Source organism: Ambystoma mexicanum, chromosome 10 (genome assembly GCF_040938575.1).
Source record: "Ambystoma mexicanum isolate Mex_15411 chromosome 10, UKY_AmexF1_1, whole genome shotgun sequence".
Classification (NCBI taxonomy): domain Eukaryota; kingdom Metazoa; phylum Chordata; class Amphibia; order Caudata; family Ambystomatidae; genus Ambystoma; species Ambystoma mexicanum.
The window spans coordinates 350,302,048-350,326,175 of record NC_090932.1 but is presented as its reverse complement, the minus strand read 5'-3'; positions in this window follow the sequence as shown (position 1 = coordinate 350,326,175).

Sequence of the window (24,128 nt, the reverse complement as noted above, 5' to 3'; positions counted from 1 at the left end):
CTCCTCCCCCTGTGACACGATTTCCTCCACCGCCTTCTGAGCATGAGTTAGTCACTATTGTGGGTAGTTCTACAGAGATGGGGCCTACGCAAGGAAGCGGTAGAGTGACTCATAGTACGGTTAGCAATGACAGGAAAGAGGAGCTGAGAACTTGGGCAGAAACATACATTGAAGGTGGCGATGAAGCAGCCATGCAAAGTTCCATATCTGATTACAGAGGCCTTGGTGAGCAGCAGGTACTGTTGGAATGCATGGGGAATTATCTGTGAAAAAATTGAGTGATTTAATGGATACAACGGCACGGCAAGGGTTGCGTGATTTGATTGTTCTTTCTCATTTGCGGGATAATGCGTCAAAAGTACAAGAACATGTAGGCCAAATGTTTGAGTTTAAGTACGAGCTTGATCAATTGCTTAGAGAAATAAGGAAGAAAGATAAACAGCATATGTCATATGTCCAGCGATTTTGTCCAGCATTGAAACCTGTTAGTGAAGAGATGAGGATTTGCATGCGAGATGCGCTTAGATGGATTTCAGATGCTGCCATTTCCCCAATTGAAGTGCATGATACGTTCAGGCAGTATACACCAGAAATGCAGAGAAAGGTATTACAAGTGATGGTTGAGTATTTGCAACATGAATGTATGAAGAAAATTACATGCTGTCCCGCTGATTTAATGAAAATTTACAAAAGAGCATTTTCACCTGAAACTGGGGTAACAGCTTTTTCTCTTGATTTAGCTTTGTTGCTTAGTAAATGAGCAAGTGTAGAAACACCTATTTTGCAATTACCCATGAGGGAAGTGCCTCCCATGTTTGTCCCAAAAGTAGAAATTGCTGCCACTGGAACGGATGCAGCGTGAACGATAGCAGCTCATTATATCGCACAGTTTGTGCATGTCCCATTTTCTAGACAAAAGGTAAATAATATCAAGCAGACTATCCCTGACATTAGAAAGAACCCGTCAGGATTCTATAAAGAAATTAAATCGGTTTTGAATTCCTCTGTTTTTACATTGAGTGACATTGATTTATTGTTTCCTGTGATTCTTCCTGTAAATATATGGAAACAGGTTAGAAATATAAATGATGCAACGATGTTAGGTGACACATGGGAGAATTTGATTAGAATTAATGGCGAGAGAAAGGCTGTAGAAAATCCACTGCCGGTTATGTTGGCCTTACCAGTGCGAATAGCAAAGAAGTTGAAAACTTTGGTACCCGAAAAAAGAATAGTTTGGGATAAATTAACTGCTTGTTTACAGGGCAAAGATGAAGGAGCGACTGATTACTTTAATCGATTTGAAGAAGTATTTGCAGATTTTAGTTGTCAAGATTTGAGTACTGAACCCGGTAAAAAGATTGTTTGTTGATAAGTTTGTGCGAGGGTTGTTACCGCAAATTCAAAATTTAATAATGACATCTGAAAGTGCATGGCCCAGTATTATGACAACAGAGTAAATGCAGAGAAGGACAAAGAGATAAGGGACAAAGGGAATTTGAAAAGAGTTTTGATGCAGCAAGTAGTGAACAATAATAGAGGTGGCGGGAAACGCACAATTCAGAGCCCAATTTTCCAAAATGCAAGGTGTCCCAATAGGAATTAATCAATGTGCGTATTGTAGTCAAGAAGGCCATTGGCGAGTACAGTGCTCACAGATGCAGAATTGAAATGGGACTTTCCCGAGAAGACAGAATAGAGGCCGCCCGGGACTACAAGGACAGAATAGAAACCAAAGAGCGCCACAATTTCAGAATAACCAGGGAAATCAGAATAAGAATCAACAGCAGGGAAACAGTACGAATGATGGAAACGTTTTTGATAATCAGGCCAATGCATATTACACCGGCGACTATACATCTGATGATGTGTTGTTTTACTAGGACAGCCCAGGGCAGGGGTTAGAACGAATATCTATTCCCATAGACCAGTAAGGGCCCTACGTAGAAATGAAGGTTGGGAATAGGGATCACATTTTTCTAGTGGACACAGGTGCACAGAAATAATCAATTGAGCATCAGCAGGTTCCATATATACCACTGTCAGGGCATGACAATGTCTCAGTAGGGTTCTCAGGTACACCGGTAATTAGTCCAGTGTCACAATCAGTCCCTATAACACTAGGTCCATTTACAGAGTCTTGTCCATTTCTTTTGAAGAAAAAATGCGGCGAAAATTTGTTGGGATTAAATTTGCTGAAGAAATTGAATGTTGTTATTTATTGTTCTCCTGATGTAGTGTATTTGCCAAAATAGCCGCAAAAGACACCTGTGTCACAATTTTTATCCAAACAATTACCGACTGAATTGAGTAAAGTACCGGCTTCTATATGGGCGGTTAACAATAATGATGTTGGTTGTTTAAAAGTGGAGCCACTGAAAGTCATTCTAAAAGAAGGAATTACTTTGCCACGTATTCCACAATATAAAATTTCGGCTGAGGGGGAGAAAACATTGTAATGCATTGTTTCAGATTTGATTAATAGAAACGTAATTGAAGAAATATCTGGTAGCACTTGCAATAGTCTGATTCTTCCGGTTTACAAAAAAGGAGGTAATGATATACCGTACCGTTTCATAATTGATATGCGCTGAGTGAATAAAGTTGTTAATCCGCAATTCCCATTAGTCTCGGATGTGACTACAATTTTGACTATGATTCCAGCGTCTGCATCATATTTTAGTGTTGTAGATTTGAAAAATGCATTTTTCAGAATTACAGTACATCCAGATAGCAGATATGTATTTGTTTTTACCCTAGGAGGTTGTTCATTTACATTCACACGAATCCCACAGGGTTACACTGAAAGTCTGAGCATTTACAATCGAGCCTTAAAAGAACAACTAGACATGCTAGAACTACCAGCAGGTTGTGTTTTGCTACAATATATAGACGATTTGTTAATAGCACCAGATACGGAAGAAATTTGTAAAGAAAGTACAGTTGCACTGTTGACACATTTGGCAATACATGGACACAAAGTTCACAAAAAGAATTCCAGTATTGTTGAAAGGAAGTATCCTATTTAGGCTACCTCCTTTAGAAGGAGGGAAGAAGATTGACATCAGAGAGGATTGAAAGCATCTCTGGTATGCCTATTCTAAATATGCAGAAAGAAGTCAGGGCTTTAATTGGCAAGGCTTTGTATTGTAGGCAGTGGATCGCCAATTTTTCGCTGATTGTGAAACCAATAGTGGCATTGACAAGGAAAGAAATTACCTTACCTTTGCCATGGAACATGGAATGTCAAGAAGCACTTGACCTGCTCAAAGCTGCATTATGATCAGCTCCATTTTTGGGCACACCAAATTATTACAAGATTTTGAAGCTATTTGTGCATGAGAATGATGGATGTGCTTTGGCTGTTTTGACTCAGGAACAAGGAGGGCCATGCGGCTACTTCTCTTCCATGTTAGAACCTGTCGCATGCGCTTTGCCGCGCTGCTTCTGAGTTGTTGCTCTAGCTACTGCGTCAGTAAAACAAACCGAGGGCATGATTTTAGTGTCCCGCTTTAACCGTCATGGTGCCCCATGCAGTGGACGTTCTTTTAAATAGAATGCAGACGCAACACCTTACATCAGCCAGATTAACTAGGTATGCAATTGTCCTTTTTGCTCTGCATATTCAAATTTCGAGGTTTTGTGCTTGAGTTAAGGCCCCCTCCCAATGAACAAGGGGGTGAGAAAGGATTCCTCCATGATTGTATAAAGGTTACTGAGCAGGAGACAAAAGGACGAGTTGATCTAACTGATATCCCACAGAAAGAACCAGATGGAGAACTGTTCTGTGACAGTTCTTGTTTTAAATTACCTGATGGTACATCAACTGCTGCATATACCATCACTACAATGAAAAGCATTGTAGAAAGCAAAAGAATCCCATACAATTCAGCACAAGCCACAGAGATAATAGCATTAACCAGAGCATGTGAACTTTCTGGAAACCTAAATCTAAACATATATACTGACAGTCAGGGTGGTACACAGTTTTGGTCGATTATGGGCCGAAAGGGGTTTCCTGACATCACATGGAACTAAAATCCAGCATAGCACTTTGATAGTGAGACTGCTGTCTGCACTTGCGCTTCCCAAACTATTAGCAATAATGAAATGCAAAGCGCATAAAAAAGTAACATGTAATGTTGGAAAGGGAAACACGTTTGCAGACAAAATTGCGAAACAAACTGCCACTGATCTATACACAAAAATGTTTGTTGAAACAATGGGGGTCATTCCGAGGTTGGAGGTAAGGGATTACCGGCGCCTGTAAGGGCACCGATGGCGGTAATCCCTTACCTCCGTATTCCGAGTTCCCTTTGCGGGTCACTCTTTACCTCCTGCTTTTAGCAGGAGTAAATTACGGGACCCGCAAAGTGACCTTGGAGTAAATTACGGCACCTTAATTTACGGTGCTGTAATTACCTCCTTCCCCATTCCCATTGATCCCTATGGGGGCAGAAATGGGGATGGGGAAGGGCTATGGTGAATGGGGAATTACCGGTCCATCCAACCTTGGAATGGACTGGAAATTACTCCATTCACCATGCCGGTATTCCATGGAGTAAATAGCTCCATGGTTGCCAACCATGGAGCTATTTACTCCATGGTGTAGTCCTAACTCGGAATGAGGGCCAACGAAAGAGGTACCCTGCATGATAGAAAATGGGATTGCCACAGTTAAGGAAATGCAAGCAGAAGCCACCGCAGATGAAATAAAAGCATGATCTGAGGGTCCAGTAGAATTAGACTTTGAAAGTTGCTGCATGGACAAAAAGAACAAAAAATGGATGTTGCCAAATGCCTATGTACTGGCGATGGTCACAATGGCATACAGTCCTACACACATATTTGCTAGAAAAATGATTCCGCATTTAGATACGGTATGGCAGAATCCAAATATCAGAACAACTGCTGACAGATTGGTCCAAAACTGTATGACTTGTTTGCAACATAAAATTGGAAAAGGGACAGCAACACCAGCAGGAGGTTTTGGCCCAACACCAACAGGAAGTTTTGGCCCTCTCTCTATGCCATTCGAAGTCATCCATTTTTATTTCATAGGAATGGAAAGATGCCAAAACTACAAGTATGTCCTTGTGGTGGTCTGCACATTTAGCAAATGGGTAGAGGCCTATCCCCTGAAACATTGTACAGCTATGTCCACAGCTTAAGTCATGCTAAAAGAGTACTTTTCCCATTTTGGCCTACCCTGTTTCAAATGGTCAGATAACGGGCCACATTTTATTGCAGCTGTAATATTACAAATCTGTGCAGGTCTCCAAATTGACAAGAGATTTCATTCGGCCAGACACCCAATGAGTGCTGGCTTGGTGGAACGCCAGAACGGTATTCTGAAGAATAAAATTAGCAAAATTTGTCAGGGGAGTAATTTGAAATGGCCAGACAACTTGCCACTGGCTCTGTTGTGTATGCAAACCTCTATACAGGCAAGGACTGGACTCTCCCCCTATGAAATTATCATGGGGAGACCAGCAAATGTTTGGAATGCTCCACAGCCGAAACGTCTTAGGGATATAGAATATCCTTTGCTTATTAATTACTGTAAACAGTTAACTCAGAACTTGCATTTAATTCATCAGCAGGTGCAGGAGGCTCTTCCTGTCAGATATACTGGCCCAGGACATTGTCTGCAGCCTGGTGACTGAATACTGACAAAAATCTTTGAAATAAAATATTTGCTCGCACTGCACTAGAAGAGGCCCTATCAGGTGCTCCTGGCTACACAGACTGCAGTCTGAGTGGATGGCTGCAAATCATGGATCCACGCAACGCACACGAAAAGAATTCTGTTCCTTTTGAAAGAGCTTCCTGATCCTGAAATCGAAAGAAATACAGCTGCACTTGATCACAAAGATACCATCACCCACGCTTTGCCAGAAGTACTTCCTAAACCCGAGAAACGGCTGGGGAGATTGCAACAAAGACAGAAAGGTCAGAGGTGCTTCAGCCTTGTCCAACTGCTGCCGCATCATCACTCACTGCATCACAACTTGGCACTGATCCTGCATCTAAAAATGAGAGTGCATTGTTCATAGATCACGCAGTACCTGGAGCAATAAGGTACAATCTACGTTCTCAAAATCAGAAACAGAGGCCTAGGGAAATGGAGCGTATGAGCTGTATCAATCTGCATCAAATTGAAAGCTCTGAAACGTGGTTTCCCGGTGCTACCTTTGAAAAGTGAAGAACCAGTGCGAGCCCGTGGGGACAAGTGGGGGGGCATATGGTACTGACACAATTGATGCTTGCTCCTACAATTTTGGAGCTCTGTGTGGCATGAACTTACACCGGCTTGCTGTCATTTATTAAGCAGTCTAGCCTGAACTGGCCTGAACGATTTGCTGTTACTTGGACGCTTTGCTGTTTACGTGTGTTGCTGTGGAGAACTTTTCTGCGACGGACATTGAAAACTTTTCACTACAGACAATGTATACACTTACTTCTGCTCCCGCCTGCACCTACGCTGATGATATTATAGAAATGGAGACTAAGCCTGTTTCCTAGAAAAGCCTGGTTTGGGAAAAATATGCTAATAATTGTGATACCTCTTTGCATTCTGATTACAATGGTCCTCATATTCTGGTATCTGGAAACTATATATCCTTTGAAATCTCTTATGCCTACTACCAATTCTCCTATTACCAGCAGCCCAGTACATGTGCTCTCTTACACTCTCCCCTCACAAGAAGTGAAACATAGAAAAGGTATGATAATAATACACTGTTGTTGATTATGAATATGACCCATGCTATCTTGAACAGGTCCAACTGTTGGGTCTGCTCTCCATCCGCACGGTGGAAAAGGAATGGGTTGGTATGTACAACCTTTACTGCCTAATACTGCATGTTATGCATCATTAAGAGTGCTATTTTACGAAAAATTGAACGACAGTGATACTGGTCAGTTGGATGGAACATAAATATGTGAGTTTGAAAGAGTGGTATTGGAACTAGTGGGTTGTTGCATATTTAGAGGCGCAGGGAAAACAAACACGGTAACAACAAAACAAGTAGATAGACTTTTTGGGCCTCTCAAATCGGTAATTACTTTTAACATGGCTCCAGTAGGGAATAAGGATGTTGCGCCACCCTCCTATACTATTAATCACAGTGCACTTTCTGTCCCGTTTTGCTTGCGGAAAAAGGGCTCCTATCCCGTAGGAACATTTACTAGATGCATGAATACTGCAGTACTAAAAAAGGAAGGGGAACCATTATATATAGGATGTTCTGTTTATTTTATATGTGGAGACCAGGCATATCCATGGTTACCTAGGAATTGGGAAGGGACGTGTTATTTGGGTATACTTTTCCCTGGTGTATTTCTATCCAAAACTTCGAAATATCAAAGCTATCCAGATCAAGGCCTCGGCGAGATGATACTGCAGGACTGATTGCAAGTGATATAGCAAAATCATTTATACCATTTTGGGGACAAGCAATAAATTCATGGAATATAAGAAAATTGTCCAGGGTGTTAGAAAAAACAATAAATGAAACTACAGATATACTCTATAATATGACACTAGGAGAGAAAGCAGTCAGAATAGAATGGTCCTTGATATAATTTTGGCTAACCGTGGAGGTGTGTGCAAAATCGTGGGGTCAGCGTGCTGCATATTTTTTAAGTGACTCCTCACCCACGATATTTGAAACAATCAAGAAATTGCATGTCCTAAGTTCTGATATACATGTCCCCACAGGCAGCTGGGATCTGAATATAAGATTATGGTTTTGGGAACTGCTGCGATCATGGTGATGGAAACTAATTGCAATTTATATCACGATACTTGGAATCCTTATGTTCTGCTGTTGTTGCACACAATGCCTGCCAATCCTCTGCTCCCAGGTTGCAAATGAATGTGCTCAAGCTATAGAATTGAAACCTCTGCACATAGTAAATAAAGGTGCACAACAAGAAAATGAAACAATCAAAGAATTCATGGCGATTCATATTTCTGATGATGATTATAGTAGTATGGGTAGTTCAGAATTAGAGATATGGTCAGATGAGTATGCAATGTATGGATGATGCTCTTGGCTTACGGCCAAAAGGAGGGTTTGTTAGTCTAGAAACGACCCTATAGTATGTATAGAACATATATTATGTTGGCCAGAAACCAATCGCTTCATGTACGATACATCGCCAGCACGGAATCGTCACCCTCTGGTGTAGCATCAGAATGTGGTAGTGGTAAGGGAGGATCACCACGCATAGCCCTGGCCTGGTTCTCCATGGCAGTGGCCATGCAGGACTGAGATGATTGCATCTGCAACATGATGGCTCAGAGGTCCCCATGCAACACCTCACGGGATGCACAGAGTTCCTCTGTGATGGAATGAGTCAACTGTTGCATCTGCTCTTCAGACCCTCTACTATGGGCTGCCTCGCGTGCAGCCAGTGTAGTTCTGAGGGACCGATACTCTGACCTCAGGGCATCCCTGTTGGCCTGACCCTCTGCAGCCATGGATGCCTGCATAGCCCTCAGTTCTGCCCGTCGGCTCATGTTGCTGGCCACCATGTGCAGCCTGTGTGAGCGGCATGTGGACCGCAATGTTTGCTGCTCCATCTATCTTGCTGGGGGTATCATGGAATTGGCCACCCTATCCATGCCCTGAGCCAACATCTCACATGAAGCAGCCTGTTGTTGCGCAACAGCAAACATGGACTGCTCCTACACAGTATCGCCAGCTAACACACGACCACTGTGTTGGCAGACCCCACGCCTGCATTGGCCAAGGAAAACTTGCCCTTGATGTGATGGCACTGTCTGTAGCAGCAGGACTGCATCACTCCCTTGCACAGCTGGCCCAAGACCAGGAGTCAATACTGTGGAGTGTGATCATACAGCCGTAACCACCACAGACGGACGTACCGACACTGACTGGCCCTGTGAGGCGCTGTCCCCCCTCCAGACATTTGGAATGCAACAGCACCAACATTCTATGGACTCACCTGTGACAGCATTGGAATTGAATTAAGTTCCGGTACACAAACGAAGCCATAGGTATCATCAGAGGCAGACTCATACTGAGTCAGGGCCAGGATGGACTTTAGCACCAGTGGATCATCATGGGCTGCCACATCACGTCCTCCACTGGTGCTTGTTTGCGGATCAGTATCCTGTTCCTCCACCACCTCCTCCTCTGCATCCAGTGCCCCATCACCTGTACATGGACAGAAAAATACATGAAGACCCATGTAAATTGCATAGCCCACACACATAGGCATCACAACCTGCCATGCCACAAACTCCCACAAGCACGCAGTGTCAATGCAAGTGAAGGGTAGCAAGAAAGCAGCCATGGACTTGTGTGGAAGGGCTAATTACCACATTTAGTGCACGGTGCATAGCACCTGCTTCACACACAAGCACCTAACTGGCATAGTTCAGTCATCAACATCACTGATGCAAATGCACATATGCCACGTAGCATAGCCATGCCGGAACTGTTAAACTGCATGAGAACGAACTTGCTGACTACTGTCCCAGAGCCATGTGCAATGGATGTGATATGACATGACATGTAATTCCCAATACACACAAGTTTCCTAAGGTGCTACAATGCAAGGGTGAATAAAGTGAAGCCAGACAAACCCTTCCCATGAGGCCAGGTCACACTGACATCACGCAAGTGAATAGGCACAGTGAAGGTGAGACCTGGGGTTGGAAGTGGGAGTGGGCAGTGCAGAACATGGGAACGGCATCCAAATAAAATACAACTACAAAATCAGTAATAGAAATGCAGCGAGCTGGTGGCAGTGGAAGTCTAAGTGCAGACATCAGGTGTCAATTGCTGGTAGAGGTCTGTAGGGGTACAGTAAACAGCCACCGAGTGCGGGGCAAGGCAGGGAGGCAGTGCATGGGTTCAACTGGTGGCTCAGAGGCCCGTGTCAGAGATCAGAGTGTGGGCAGGTGACTAGTGCATTTTCTCAGTCATGCAGGAATCCAGCAGGAGAGAGGAGGAGAGGAAGCACAACACATGAGGAAGCATCAGAAGTGCCTCCAGATCCAGAGAAGGTACACCTCCAGTTCCATTTAGGCAGGGAGGCTGTATCAGAGGGAGTCCCCAGCCGAAGATAGACATTAAACATCAACTAATTGCTATGAAGAGTAACTGACCCTGAAGGAGTAGGAAAGGGATGATCAAAGACCATGAGAAGGAAGTGAATTTGGAAGATGGGGTTCAAGGAACTGCGGCCTCAGGACCCATAAGGCCTTGTGGACAATGCAAAGGGTTTTGGAAATGAACAATCGTAGCCACTGGGAACCAGTGCCATCATCACAGTCCTAGGGAGATACAATACCTGGCCCCAAGACAAAAGAACAATTGCCACAGTCCATTTATGGATGAGTTGCAGTGGGAAGAGAGTAGAAGCACAGAAATTTCAGTAGAGGCCATTGCAGTACCCCACCATAGGAATGAGCAGTATTCTGGAGACAGTGAGCTGCTGGGGGAAGGAGAGGAAAGGAAGAATATCTCTGAGTAGGTGCAGCTGGCAGGGTGACATCTCAGAAATGTCAGAGATGTGCAGAGAGAAGGTGAGTGTGGAGTGGAAGATTATCACAGGATATCCGCCATCACAGGTTGGAGCAGGAAGAGGGCCAAGAGAGGCTGGACAGAGAGAGGATTGTCACTTTGTGCAGCACATTGTGTGTATGCAGTCTGCAGGACAACAAGCATGTATCAGTCCACCATGACTAGGTTCACACATGGCAGTCATGTAAATGCAGGCAGAACTGCCGGACAATCATTACACTTCATCCAAGCAACATACACATGTCCTGACACACACGCATCACCAGTTACCAGAAATTCCCTCATAAATTGCAGGTCTCCCCTGCCTTGGATAAATCATATTACTAATGATCTCTTCATGTGGAGTGAATTCTTCATCCTCTCGTGGTGACTCACCTCCAGAAACCAGAATAGAGGCATAGTTGGCACCCACCTTATCTTTGGCTTGGCGCAAGAGGTTATTCCAATGCCTCAAGGCATTGATACGATCAGTGACGCGCTGTCAGTGGCCCATACGCTGGGCAGGCGTATGTGTGCTCCCTGCCCGAACCAGCATGTCATGTCCATGTTCCTGCATGTAGTCCATGAGGATCTGGAGTTCCTCATCACTGAAGCTCCTCTTCCTTGATGTGTGGGTCTCCTGTGCTGTGCCATGGGTCTGAGCCTGTTCGCCTTCTGCACGCTTTGCCTTCTTGCAAGTCATGCAGACCCTGAGTGGCTGGGACCACTTGGGTCAGTAGGGGCAGGAGCACTGGTGCACTGGGCTGTGGCATCACCCACTGATGCTGGCACTGTAGGTAGCCTTACAGGCATCTGTACCTGGGCGCTGCTGCCATGACCTTTCTCCACACGTCTCTTGCCCTTGGAGACAGGGACATGCACCCCTGGGTCTCTGTGGGCCTGGGCCAGGACCACTACAGGCCTGGCTGGGTGACCCTGAGCATGGGTGGTGTTTGCTGCAGCTGCCCCTGCAGCTTCCTCACCCTACCTGCTGTGGACAGCAGATGGCAATGCTGCTCCTGAACCCCGGGTGCTGGGGACATCAGCATCAGCTGCATCTCCCTGCCCCTGTTGGGTAGTGGGCATAGCTCTCCCTGCATGACCTCGGGTACCTCGGCCACCTCACCCACCTCGCCCACCCTTCCCACTTGTTGCCCTCCCACTCATGACATTGATGGAATGGTGCAATGGGAGGCGCAGCTATCAATTGTCCTGGGCAATTCAGTGAGGGGGCAGTGTATGTGATGTTAAACGTACCAGTGTGCTCCTGAAAGGCTCAATGTAACCCCAGGGGAAATAAATCAGGCCGCGTAATGCACAGTCACCCCTAAAATGAAAAATATGTGTATGCAACCCCTTGGTAGCCCACAAGAAAAGAACAAACGTTATGCAGTATGCTGTGGCACCCAGCAACACAATAAATATGTACGCAAAGGACACGTAAGCTACTGTGATGTTAAATAAGGGGGTACGTGGCACTCAGGGGCACACACAATATTCAAAATACATGCACAACTCACCGTCAGCCTCCAAATACACATGCATGTGCGCAGAGGCAATCCCCCACCAAAACAAAAGGCTCACAAGGTTGCAGTAGTGAAGAGATCACGTGGAAACGAAGTCCACACGTCCATCCGCTATAGCTCACATAAGCGTATGATGGTTTCCTGCGCACTACTTTATCCCGATCCTGAACGCCACACCCAATGTTCAGCACGTGTCACATAATTTACACACTTAGGCCCTTTCCTCTGATTTCACGCTAACGCGTGCTTTAGATATTGTATACTCTTGGAAATAATATTACCACCAACAGGACACCATAAGGAATAAGCGACCACCTTTTAATAAGAATAAACAAACAGCAAACATCTCTACTACAACCTCTGAAGCCTCAAGTGGTGAAGTAGAAAACCCTCAATAATCGAGCGAACGAACACAGCAGCCTCAAGCACTGGAGAGAGAGCAACGTGGCTTCAGCCAAACACCAAGTACCTCTAAAACAACAACAATGGATATACCTCTTACGTCATACTCTATTTTTAGACCGGTTAAGGGCCGACCAGGCAAAAAAAAAATAAAAGAAAGAAATCCCACCAAGAAAATACCTCCTCAGCCGAAGAAAACTTTGTGGTAAATATTTCCAAATACAAACTAAGCAGATTTGAACAACAGACACTTCAGAAGGGACTCCCATTTGTACCTCACTAATCCAGTACTCCATTGAAAGAAAAGATCAACTTCTTTAAACTAATGCGTAAGATGAAGCTTAAAGTCTTCTTTGACTCTATTGAGATACCAGAAAGGGAAAACCAATCTGAATTTCTTGAGATGAAATCTAAGAGTACATTTGTCCCTCCAGTCCAGAACTGTATCCTAGAGTCCTTCCAAAAGTCAGTCTTGAGTGACTTCAAAAGAATCAACTTTAAAAGGAAACAACATACCAATCTGACCACGAGAGAAAAACAGGTTCTTGTTAAACTTTGGCAAAACCCAGATATCATCAAACTGGCAGATAAGGGTGGAGCGTTGGTGATCCTTGATACAATAAAGTACAAAGCTGAGGTTGAAAGGCAATTATCGGACACAGAAACCTATACGGAAGTCTCTACAGATCCAACAGAACAAGTGAGAGGAATAATAAAGTCTTAGATGAAGCAGAAATAGATTAAACTATTTCCTACAAGACTAAAGTATTCCTAACTAACCCACATCCAATTATGCCAGTAATATACATTTTACCGAAAATTCATAAGGATTTGCAAAATCCACCAGGACGTCCAATAATAGCTGCTAGCAACAGTCTTTTGGAGCCACTTGCACAATATATTGATAAAATCATTCAGCCTCTAGCCAACAGGCCACCTCCTACATTAAAGATACCAACCACTTTCTGTCAAGACTAACAATGATTCCTTTTGACCCAACAACAGACATCATATTCACTATGGACGTAACCAGCCTTTACATGAATATTACTCACCAGGCAGGTCTTGAAGCAATAGAATGGACACTCTTAAATCCAGCAGTAAACATCAAGAGCGATAGACTGTTCATCATACAACTACTTACAATAGTCCTGAATAACAACGTCTTCATGTATGAAGACAAATATGACATCCAAATTTCCAGAACCTCCATGGGAGCCGCTATGGCTCCCAGTTATGTGAATATCTCTATGGCATATTTGGAAGAGACAATAATACTCAACAATCCTGTGTGGAAAGATAAATTGAAAATTTTCGTCAGAAACATAGACGATCTGTTTGGTATTTGGAGAGGGACAGATGAAGAAGTTGAAAACTTCTTTATTTTCATGAACACGTTGGCACAAAGGATTAAATTCACTTACAAAACCAGCAGAACATCTCTTGAGTTTCTAGATGTGATGGTATATGTATACCAAGATAAACTAGCCACCACTGTGTTCACGAAACAGACAGATAGGAACAGTCTTCTTTTGGCCTCTAGCTTCCATCCACAAACAACAATTGAAAGTATCCCTCTGAGCCAACTACTAAGATACAGAAGAACAGTATCTGAGGAAGATGAATTTGACAGGAAAGCGAACAAACTTACCAAAAGATAATTTTCAAGAGGTTTTGACCCAACAAGATTGCAACAAGACACAGAGAAGGTGAAGAACATCACCAGACAACAAGCCCTACAACCTAGCATCAAAAAAGATGCCACTGACCTAGTGTACGTTACTACTTATTCACAACAAAGTAGACAGATCAAAAAAATTGTGAAAAGAAATTGGGAGAAAATATCCCTAGATATGAAATTGGAAAACCTTTTTCCAACACCGCCACTCTTTGCTTACAATAAAAGTAAGTTGGTACGAGACTATCTGATCAAATCAGATTTCAGTACCGAGAAGATACAGGCCCTCATTACGACCCAGGCGGTAAGTGATCGAAATTACCGCCATGGCGTAATGAGCGTTAACGCCATGGTCCGATGGCGATAAGAGCGCCATATTACGACTCATCGCGCACGAGCATTACGCCATGGCGGTAACGTAAACTACGCCATGCCGTAAACAGCCCTTACCGCCCTCGTTAACAGCGCAGGGTGACCTACCGCCACCCATCATTGCGCCGACCGTAGTCAGCGGTCACCGTAATTAGCGGTGACCGCAATTAGCCAGAACCGGAAATAGCGTAATCGCGGCAGAACGGGAAACAGCACAGCGGCCATCTTAAAAAACACAATCCATTGTCATCCTACCCAACCACACCACAACCAACCCTCAAACCCTGACATTCCCATAACCCACCCATTTCCTCAGCCAACCATGCCGAAAGTTGTCAAGAAGGCATGTGACAGGCAGCGGCAGGAGCGCTTCAGTCGTGAGGAACTGCAAATGCTTGCAGACACGCTCCAGGAGAAGGCCGATGTTGTCTTCTCCACTGAGATGACCCGGACAGCCATAGGCCGCAAAAAGGAGGTGTGGGAACTTGTGGCACAACGTGTCAGTGCTGTTGGAACCACCCCACGCACCTCCAAACAGTGCCGCAAGAGATGGGACGACCTGCGGATCAGGGTCCGGGGCATTATGTCTGCCAACCGTAACCTGGCCCTGGGCACTGGCGGGGGAGCAGACTCCCCACTGAAGATGCAGCCATGGGAGGAGACATGTGCCTCTCTGATTGGCATTGAGTGCATCGAAGGTGTCGGCGAGATGGAGAGAGGGGCCCCGACATCTGGAGACACAGGTAGGTGCCTCATATCCAGCCTTGCAAGACACCCTGATACACTTGCACGTGACAATCACAATGTGGCAGACGCAACACATCAGCAGATGAGCCACACCCTGCGCACATGCAGCATGTACACTGTACAGTAGGCAGACACACACCTGCATGCAAAACCGAAACTAAAGGGAGGCAACCTGTATGTCACGGGCTACTAACTCCACCATCTATCCATTACACTCTTCACAATGCCTGCTCAATGTCCGCTGAACCATCAATAACAGTCACCCTCCTCTGCTCCACCACAGGCTCGCAATCGGACACTGGCAGGGACGACAGCACCAGCACCCCAGCCAAGAAGGCCAGGAAAGTGGGAGAAGGGAACCATGCATCCACCTCTGCTGGACCCAGGCAGAAACCACGCCAGGCTGAAGAGGCCAGGGCAGCAAAGTCCCCCGAGGAAGGGGTCGTGACAGCGCCTGCAGCCCAACAACACCCACTGTTGCCCACTGAGGGCAATGTGTCAGCAGGGAGCAGTACTGTTGGGGAGACTGCAGCCAACACTGCCTGCTCCGACAGTGATGTGGAGGATGACACTGGACTTGACCACAACACGCAACTGCACTCACCACACCTATCCCCAATCAGCCATCATGGAGATGAGACAGCTAATTCATGGCCAGCAACTCCAAGCCCAGTGGGAGTTGTGGAAGATGGGAGTAGTCCCATTGGTCCCCCATTGGCACCCTCCATTGGGCCAGAATTCCAGCTGTCGCTGGAGCAGATTGCCAACAGGCAGGAAGCACTGGGCACACTCCTCACGCAGCATGTTGCAGAATGTGGAAGTGCCAGTGCAGCCATGGAGAGGAGTGCTGATGGCATCAGGGCTGCCATCCAAACTGCCAGCAGGGACATATGCACCGAACTTGCTGCAGTGCGGCAGATGATGAGCCAGCTCATCCAGACAATTCTGGACACATGCCGTACTGAGCAGCCCGGTACATCCTCAGCTGCAAGTTCAGCACAAGCCTCTCCCATCCGCAGGTCATCCAGGACCCTGAGGAGCACAGGCAGGGGGGCCCCAGGTTCCGGGAGAGGGGGCAGTCAATAGTGTGCTAAACTATACACACTTCACCACGGGCACTGTCACATGTTTGCAGGGTGTTCAGGGGGGAGGGGGAGGGGGGAATTGGGTGTGTTGGAGTGTTCAGGGGGAGGGGGAGGGGGGAATTGGGTGTGTTGGAGTGTTCAGGGGGGAGGGGGAGGGGGGGAATTGGGTGTGTTGGAGTGTTCAGGGGGAGGGGGAGGGGGGAATTGGGTGTGTTGGAGTGTTCAGGGGGGAGGGGGAGGGGTTCTGTTATACCTATTCATAAGAACAATACACTTTTTCTTTTCTCACAAACGAAATGTGTGGACATTGCTCATTGCGTATGTGTGCTTTATTGTTTTACAGTCCACAGTGTTGACATACCAGACACACACAGTGCCCCAAGTGCCATCCATATGTTACACACTCGCTGTGTGTGCTAGAAGTATCGGTCAATGACATTCTGACGCATTATATGCCCCTCCTGTGCATCGCTGCCTCCCTGAGGTGCTGCCCCATCATCATCATCCCCATCATCAGGTGGTTGTGGTTCTGCGTCAGGGGGCAGAGGCACGTTTCGTCTGATGCACATATTGTGTAGCATGACACATGCCATGACGATCTTTGCAACCTTCTCATGGCGGTACAGGAGTGCCCCGCCAGACCTGCTGAGGCAGCGGAAACGTCCCTTCAGTAGGCCAAAAGCATGCTCTATCACCACACGGGTACGTGCATGGGCATGGTTGTAGTCCTCCTCATGCTGGTTCGATGGGTTCCGCACTGGTGTGAGGAGCCACCTCTTCAGGGGATAGCCCGCATCACCTGTAAAATGTGAGAAAAGAATATGTCAGGAACGAGATTGATATGTGAACATGACGCACAACCATGCCTTGATTCTGACTGTTACTGTGCACCAATTGGAGTTGTGGTTATGGATTTACACTGTGCAACCAGTATGTGTTTATGGCTCTCATGTACTGTTTTGCATGCAAAAACACAATGCAGGGGGGACGATTGCCTTGTGAGTGGCCATCCACTGTGTCCGTTCAGGCCGTCATTCATGTGACCTTGCACGTGTCCTGTGAGCTTGGAGCTCACATGATAGCAACATTGATGTCTGGCTCATTATGACCCCAGTGAGCATTACTGGTGTCAATGGGGACAGTTTGTGGGTCTTGTAGTGGTGCATTGATGTTCCTGTCTGTCATGTGCCTCCTTTGTGCGCAGTTGTGGGGGACAGGCCTTTCAGTAGTTGGTGCATGGTGACGTGCATGTTGGTGGTTTTCTTTAGGGTCAATGCGGTCACAATTTGCACAATGCACTTGCAGATGGTTGTGTCGTTTTTGGGATGCACTTTCATTCACATGTTGGGATGATTAGGTCAGGCATGATGTGTACACTACTCTGTTGACGTCAGTGCTGCCACAGGGAATATTCTGGCTACTGCTAGTTGCACCCATGTGACGTATGCATCACCCCCCTGTATCTGCCAGATGAAATATGCATTGGTACGTCATTCAACACCCACTTTGCATTTCCATGCTCATGACATTAGACTCACCGAGTAGGTAGGATCTTGGGCCTGCATGTCGCTCCATGTAGCGTGGTATTGTGAAGTTCCGAAGGACCATAGAATCATGGGTTGATCCGGGGAATCTGGCACAACAATGTGTGATGATCCTGTTGGAGTCACAGACCATATGCACGTTGATTGAGTGGAAATGTTTATGGTTGCGGTACGGTACCTCCATGGCATGTGGGACCACCAATTCAACATGGGTGCAGTCAATGGCACCAATGCAACCAGGTATGCCGGCCAGTGCATGGAAACCCACTTTGGTGTTGGTAATCTCCTGGGCAGACCGTGGTAATGAGATGTGGTCATCTGTGTGCTTGAGGAGGGCATCGAGCACTTGCATCAGTGTACGCGAGAATAATGGTTGTGATATGCCATGCAAGTGCCCCACTGTGTGCTGGTAGGTGCCTGTGGCCAGGAAGTGGAGCACGGACACTACCTTCAGTAGGGGGGGGTGGCAGTGGGTGTTTCAATCATGCTGACGATGTCGTTGTGTATCATGTCCACAATGGTGGTGATGGTGTCCCGGTCCAGTCGGTACAGGGTGTGGATCTGCTAGGCGGTGAGGTTGAATGGGCTGGCTCTGATGCGTGGGATTGGGGGCTGCCTGCGTGGTGGCACTGGCTGTGCTGGTAGGGCTTGCTGGGCCTGCCTTGCCCTCCTTCTCCTCCTGCGTCTCCTCTGTGCAGCCTGTTGTTGTTGTTGTTGTTGTTGTTGTTGTTGTTGTTGTAGTTGCTGTTGTAGCACTCGCATTGCTATCAGGTCCTCCAGCCCCAACATTGCTAGTCCTATTGGTATCATTGTGGAGTGTGACTGGGTGTGGGAAGGGGTGGGGTGTGCTCTTTTTGTACTTCCTGAGTCTGTATTGCCTTCACCTGTGCTGTTTCTGTGCACCTGTGGCAGCTGCATTCACTTTACCTGGCCCTTTACGGTTGGTTCGCGATGGAGTAATTAGCACCATGGCGGTAAGGTACTTAACGGGCTGGGTGATGGCGTTAGGGGCATGTCCGCTTGGGTCGGCATTCGCGTACCTTTCCGCCATGGCGCTAAGTACCGTGTGGATGTTCGCGTGCGCGCGCCATTGGCGCAGTCAGCGGCAGCGTTAGCTACGATGCCGCTAATGACATCGTAGTTTACGGTCACGGGTCGTAATCGGCCCTAGCGGAAGACGATGGCGGTAATCGTTTACCACCATCGTTTTTCGCTTTGTGCCAGGGTCGTAATGAGGGCCACAGAGTAACATATTCAGGGGAACCCTTCAATGCAATAATTGCAATTGCTATCACAATGTGATACAAGGAAATTACATTCATCACCCGTACAAAGGAAATAAGATCTTACTGAACCATATGTCTACCTGCGATACACAAAGTGTCATTTATGGCTTTAAATCTCTGTGTGGGCTCTACTATGTGGGCCTCACAGGAAGGAAAGCGAAACAACGACGTTGTGAACATAAATCCAACGTTAGGTTGAAATTGACCAAATCTCCTGTGGCACAACACTTCACCGAACATAAGCACACAATTGCTCAAATGCAATTTGTTATTTTGGAACATGTTCAATTACCAAGACGTGGAGGTAATTTACAAAAAATGCTTCAACAAAGGGAAATGTTTTGGATCGACAGACTAGACTCAATGTCCCCGCGGGGGATGAATCTTGACTGGGATTTATATTGCTATTTGTGAAACATGGGTATTTATGTATATAATCTGTGAATCATCTTTACAACATCTAATTGAGATATGTTTATGCCTATCTGGCACCTTTAAAAAATGGAGTTAACCCATCTACCCGACACATCTATTATGTTCTGCCCATTACAAGAATTCCATATGGGACTTACTGAAGCTTGATCCCTTAGAAGTGATGAACCAGAACATTGGTTATCATAGAACATTACGTCCATAATAAAATACCGCAATGGTATATCTGAATGATTGAAATCGAGTGTTTTATGAGTTCAAGTATTCGTACAATCACCCGTAGTCTTTTCGGGTCTTCATTACATCTATTAAATTCAGTCCCTAGGTTTCATATATATATCACCTGTAATTAATTTTTTTCAGCCATTTTTCCATCCAAGATGGAGGATCACTGAGCATTCTCTGGAATTGAGAGACTGGGACTCATTACGAGTCCGGCGGTAACCAGGCGGTTTTACCGCCTCAGTTACCGCCGGACTTGTATTACCATTCTTCCTCCGTGACTCCCGGAAATACCAGGGCATTACGAACCTGGTGTTCCGGGAATTCCGGAGGCGGAATTCGGTAAATCCCCATTCCCATTGAGTCCCATAGGACTCAATGGGAATGGGGAAGTGGAAACACCGGCACCATCTCGTGATGGTGCTGGTGTTTCCACGTCCGCCTGCAGACCTGGCGGGAACATCACCTCCCGCCTGCAGGACTTAACGGGTTTACCGCCACTGTTAATTCCAGACCACCCAACCTGTAATGAGGCCCACTCTCTAGCCTATGGCTGACATTACGACTTTGGCGGTAGCCATGCCGCTATTGGCGGCATGGTTGCGGCCAAAATCGGGTCCAGGTCCGGGTTCCCAGAATGGGGAATTACTGGGCGATTCCGAGTTCAGAGGGCCCAGTAATTCCTCCCTTCAGGAACCCGGGCTCGGACCTTCCCCATTCCCATTTCAGCCCCCATAGGGGGCTGATTACGAGCGGCCGTTGTTTGCTCCCTCTTCCCCTCGTGGGACCCGCTCTGCACATCTGGTAAAACCAGACATGCAGAGCGGGTCCCGCGAGGGGACCACGTAATTAGGTGGTCCCCTAGCGGACAGCACCAGCACCTTTACCGGCGCCATTAAAACCTTACTGCCTGACTTATAATGAGGCCCTATATCACATACACACTTTCACTGATGTTGCGCAGCAACGGCCGGCCAAACAGAAAACACTCTACCGCTTTCCAGACAGACGCGAGGACACATGCAGGTAATCCTTTGCTTTACCTGTATGACTAAGATTTAGCGGATAAGACACTGGCTGACATATTCATATTTCACTCACCGAGAAACTGGATGATTGATACAGAGATATCTTTCTCCTTCTATTTAATAGCCAACGAACACCAGATGTGGCTAGCTGCCCGTTTACCGTATTACACACGATTCATGCAACAGAGCCTGGGAATTCATAAACCTAGATACACGCCGTTCCCCTTTTTCATCTAAGCCAGACCAGGACGAATTGTATGCAAAGACCTTCACTCACAATATGGAGAAGTCTTAAGAACTAAATTCAAGGTACTGATTTATTACCCATTGATCCACATGTTCAAGTGTGATTACGTACAGTAGCCCTGAGTTACATCCCCGATTTCATTGTTTTTAATTTAGCCACCATTGCACCTTTCATGATGATGTAAAGGAGCCGTGGAGATGTTTTACAAGTCTGCGGGCGAAAAGATTCTAAACCACATAACCCCATAGGTGAGTCATAAGTTATGTCACTAACAACCACCTACTATGTATAAAGTTTGCGATCTTTGAGCGGGAGCCAGTGCTTTTTTTGAGCCACTGGTCCCGTGATAGATTGCTGTTCATTGATAGGTAAAATGAAAGTCACAGAGTGATCCAACAGTAATTATATATACATTTTTTGTTCTTTATAGGATTTGAATATCCTTTACAGAGTCCATTGCGAATATTGACCATGATCACTGATCAAGGCAACAGGTTCGTGAAGTGTCCAACTATTTTAGTTTTTAATTTTTTCTTCAGTTAATAACTTTTAGAGCTTAATGACTAATTCAATAACACTACTTTATATTAATTTTTTCAGAAAGAATCAACTGATACCGATACCTGAAGAAGGGTTTTAAAAACCCAAAATGCGAGATAGGAGCCACAACAGCAGCATTTCCCTGTCAAGATATCAGGCTATATTTTATGTTTAATCAGATTCAAACCTATTGAATTTATTGGTATGACCAGTGTCAATGAGATGTATATTTGTGGAATCTTCATTTAAATAATTGTTTTTTGATATAATTGTATGCAAATTTATTTGATACTATGATGAATATGCTACAGCGAATGGTCTGTAGTGAATATATCTAATAAGACTTTATGTTGGTAACTGTTATCAATTATAATATTTTTGTTTAAACCACATTGTGTTGAATTATCTCTCCAGTAAAAACATACTGTTCATTGAAGAGTGTCTTGCAGCAATTGAGCTGTTGTTGTTTGTGCCCTTGGTTGTACCTCGTGTCTTCTCAAGATACCATCCCTTTCTCTTCCGACATCGTGGGTGCCATCAACGCAGAGGGGTGGCACCCCGGGACTTCCACCATGTCCACAAACGCTGGGAGGACTTCAAAACCATGACCCACAACAAGGCCTGACTCTTCCTCCAGGCTGATGTGAACCCAGGGGGGGTGTCAGGGCCAGTTGAACGCTGACAGCATGCAGGTTCCAGAGAGGTTCTACCCAGCGCTGCATTTCCAGGTCATGGATTTGCAGCTTCGTCCTGAGTCGACTGGTAAGTGTCCATGTATTGTTGTCCTTCACAGTGCATGTGCATGTTGATGTGTTGTTGGAGTATGCACCTTGACCTTACGTCGGGCATGTCTCTTGTACGGATGTCTGTGTGCATGTCCCATACAGTTCTGCATGTGTGTCCATTCAAGCATGTGTGACATCAATGGTGATTCAGTTGCAATCTGTGATGCGCTGTAGCATGTAACGAAGTGCAATTGGTTGCATAAATGTGTATGGATGTGGCTGTGTGAAAGGTTTGAAACATGGGTGCTTTTGGCAAAATCATGGACATGCATTGTGTACATGTGCATGTTTCTGAGAAGTGCGTGTGTGACTGGCCAACACTCCTGGATGGGCTTTATTGGAGCATTTGAATGTACAGTACCCTGATGTATTTTTTTCTATGTCTTCCTATTCACAGTGACATTTGAAGAAGAGGGCGGAGAAGGGGCTCTGGAGCAAGGCAGCGGCAATGCCTCCACCAGGCACATACGCAAGGCCCAGTCGCGCTCCCAGGTAATTTTTTTATCTATGTGGAGCAAGGAGACTGGTGCCGTGTCAGAGACAACAGCCGCAGCTGCTGAGGGGAGGTCCAAGAGGACGAAGGTGGTTGTGGACTCCTCGGCAGTGGGAAGGAGAGGTGAAGTAATCTAATGCGGAAGATTGGTTGGCGGGGGAGGAGGCTGCATCAGCCCAGTCCATGGGGCCTGGCAGGGGTGATGAGGTGGGTGTGACTGGTGCAGGTCACCGTGGAGGTGCCTGTGCCTAATCCTGCCCATGGGACTGCGACTGCGCCAGTATGCACCTGCAGGCATGCCCCAGCCCAGACCCATCCACAGGTGGCGGATGTTTCCACACAAACAGAAACAGCAATACCTGCGGATGTTGCCATTCGGGACAGGGTGGAACTGTTTCCAGCAGGTATCATGAGGCATACAGGCACTATTTGTGATGATGTGCTCGCTTTCAATCGGGGCTTGCAGATCATCACAATGAGGTCTTGCGTCTCATGAATTGGCTAGCACATTTTCTGGTCTCGAAGTGGATGGCCACTTCTGCAACACACTCCTCGTCTCCCTCCTCTGTGCGCCAGTCATCCTCCCTGCCCCCTTCCGGCCCAAATACCATCAGGGCCCCCTGGTTACCTGTTCCAACCCCAGCAGCAAGTCTGGTGGAGATCATATCCCTGCCAGAGTCAGCAGTCGAAGTTGGATCAGCCGAGGTGGTCACCATGCAGATCCAGCCGGTAACCGGAGCTGTGGCAATGGCGTTAGAGCAGGCACCAAGGAGCAGGGCACGTGTGCGACAACCCCCGGGAGTTGTCATCATCCCAGAGGCTGTCCTTAAGGAGCAGGCACTGGGCTATTGGGCAGCAGCAGGCTCGGAGTAGGAGGCTACAGTACTCGGGGCGTACCATCTCAGGGAGACAGGTATCAGCCATCAGGCAGGAGGCAAATGTGGATCTTACCCAAAGGATGTCTTCTATGTTGGAGCGTTTGGGGCAGCAGATCGGGGTAGCGTAGCAGCGTGCACGGGAGGCAAGACTCACCATGCACAGGGCGGAGATTTCACTGCGTTGGGCAGAGAGGTGGCCTGAGATCCTCAAGGAGACTTGCAGGGAATGGGAGACAAGCATGTTGGAGTCCCTGCAAGCCCTCGAGGTGAGAGCAGAGGCCCGCCTAGGGAAATTGGATGCAGTGTTCGATGATGCCCTGGC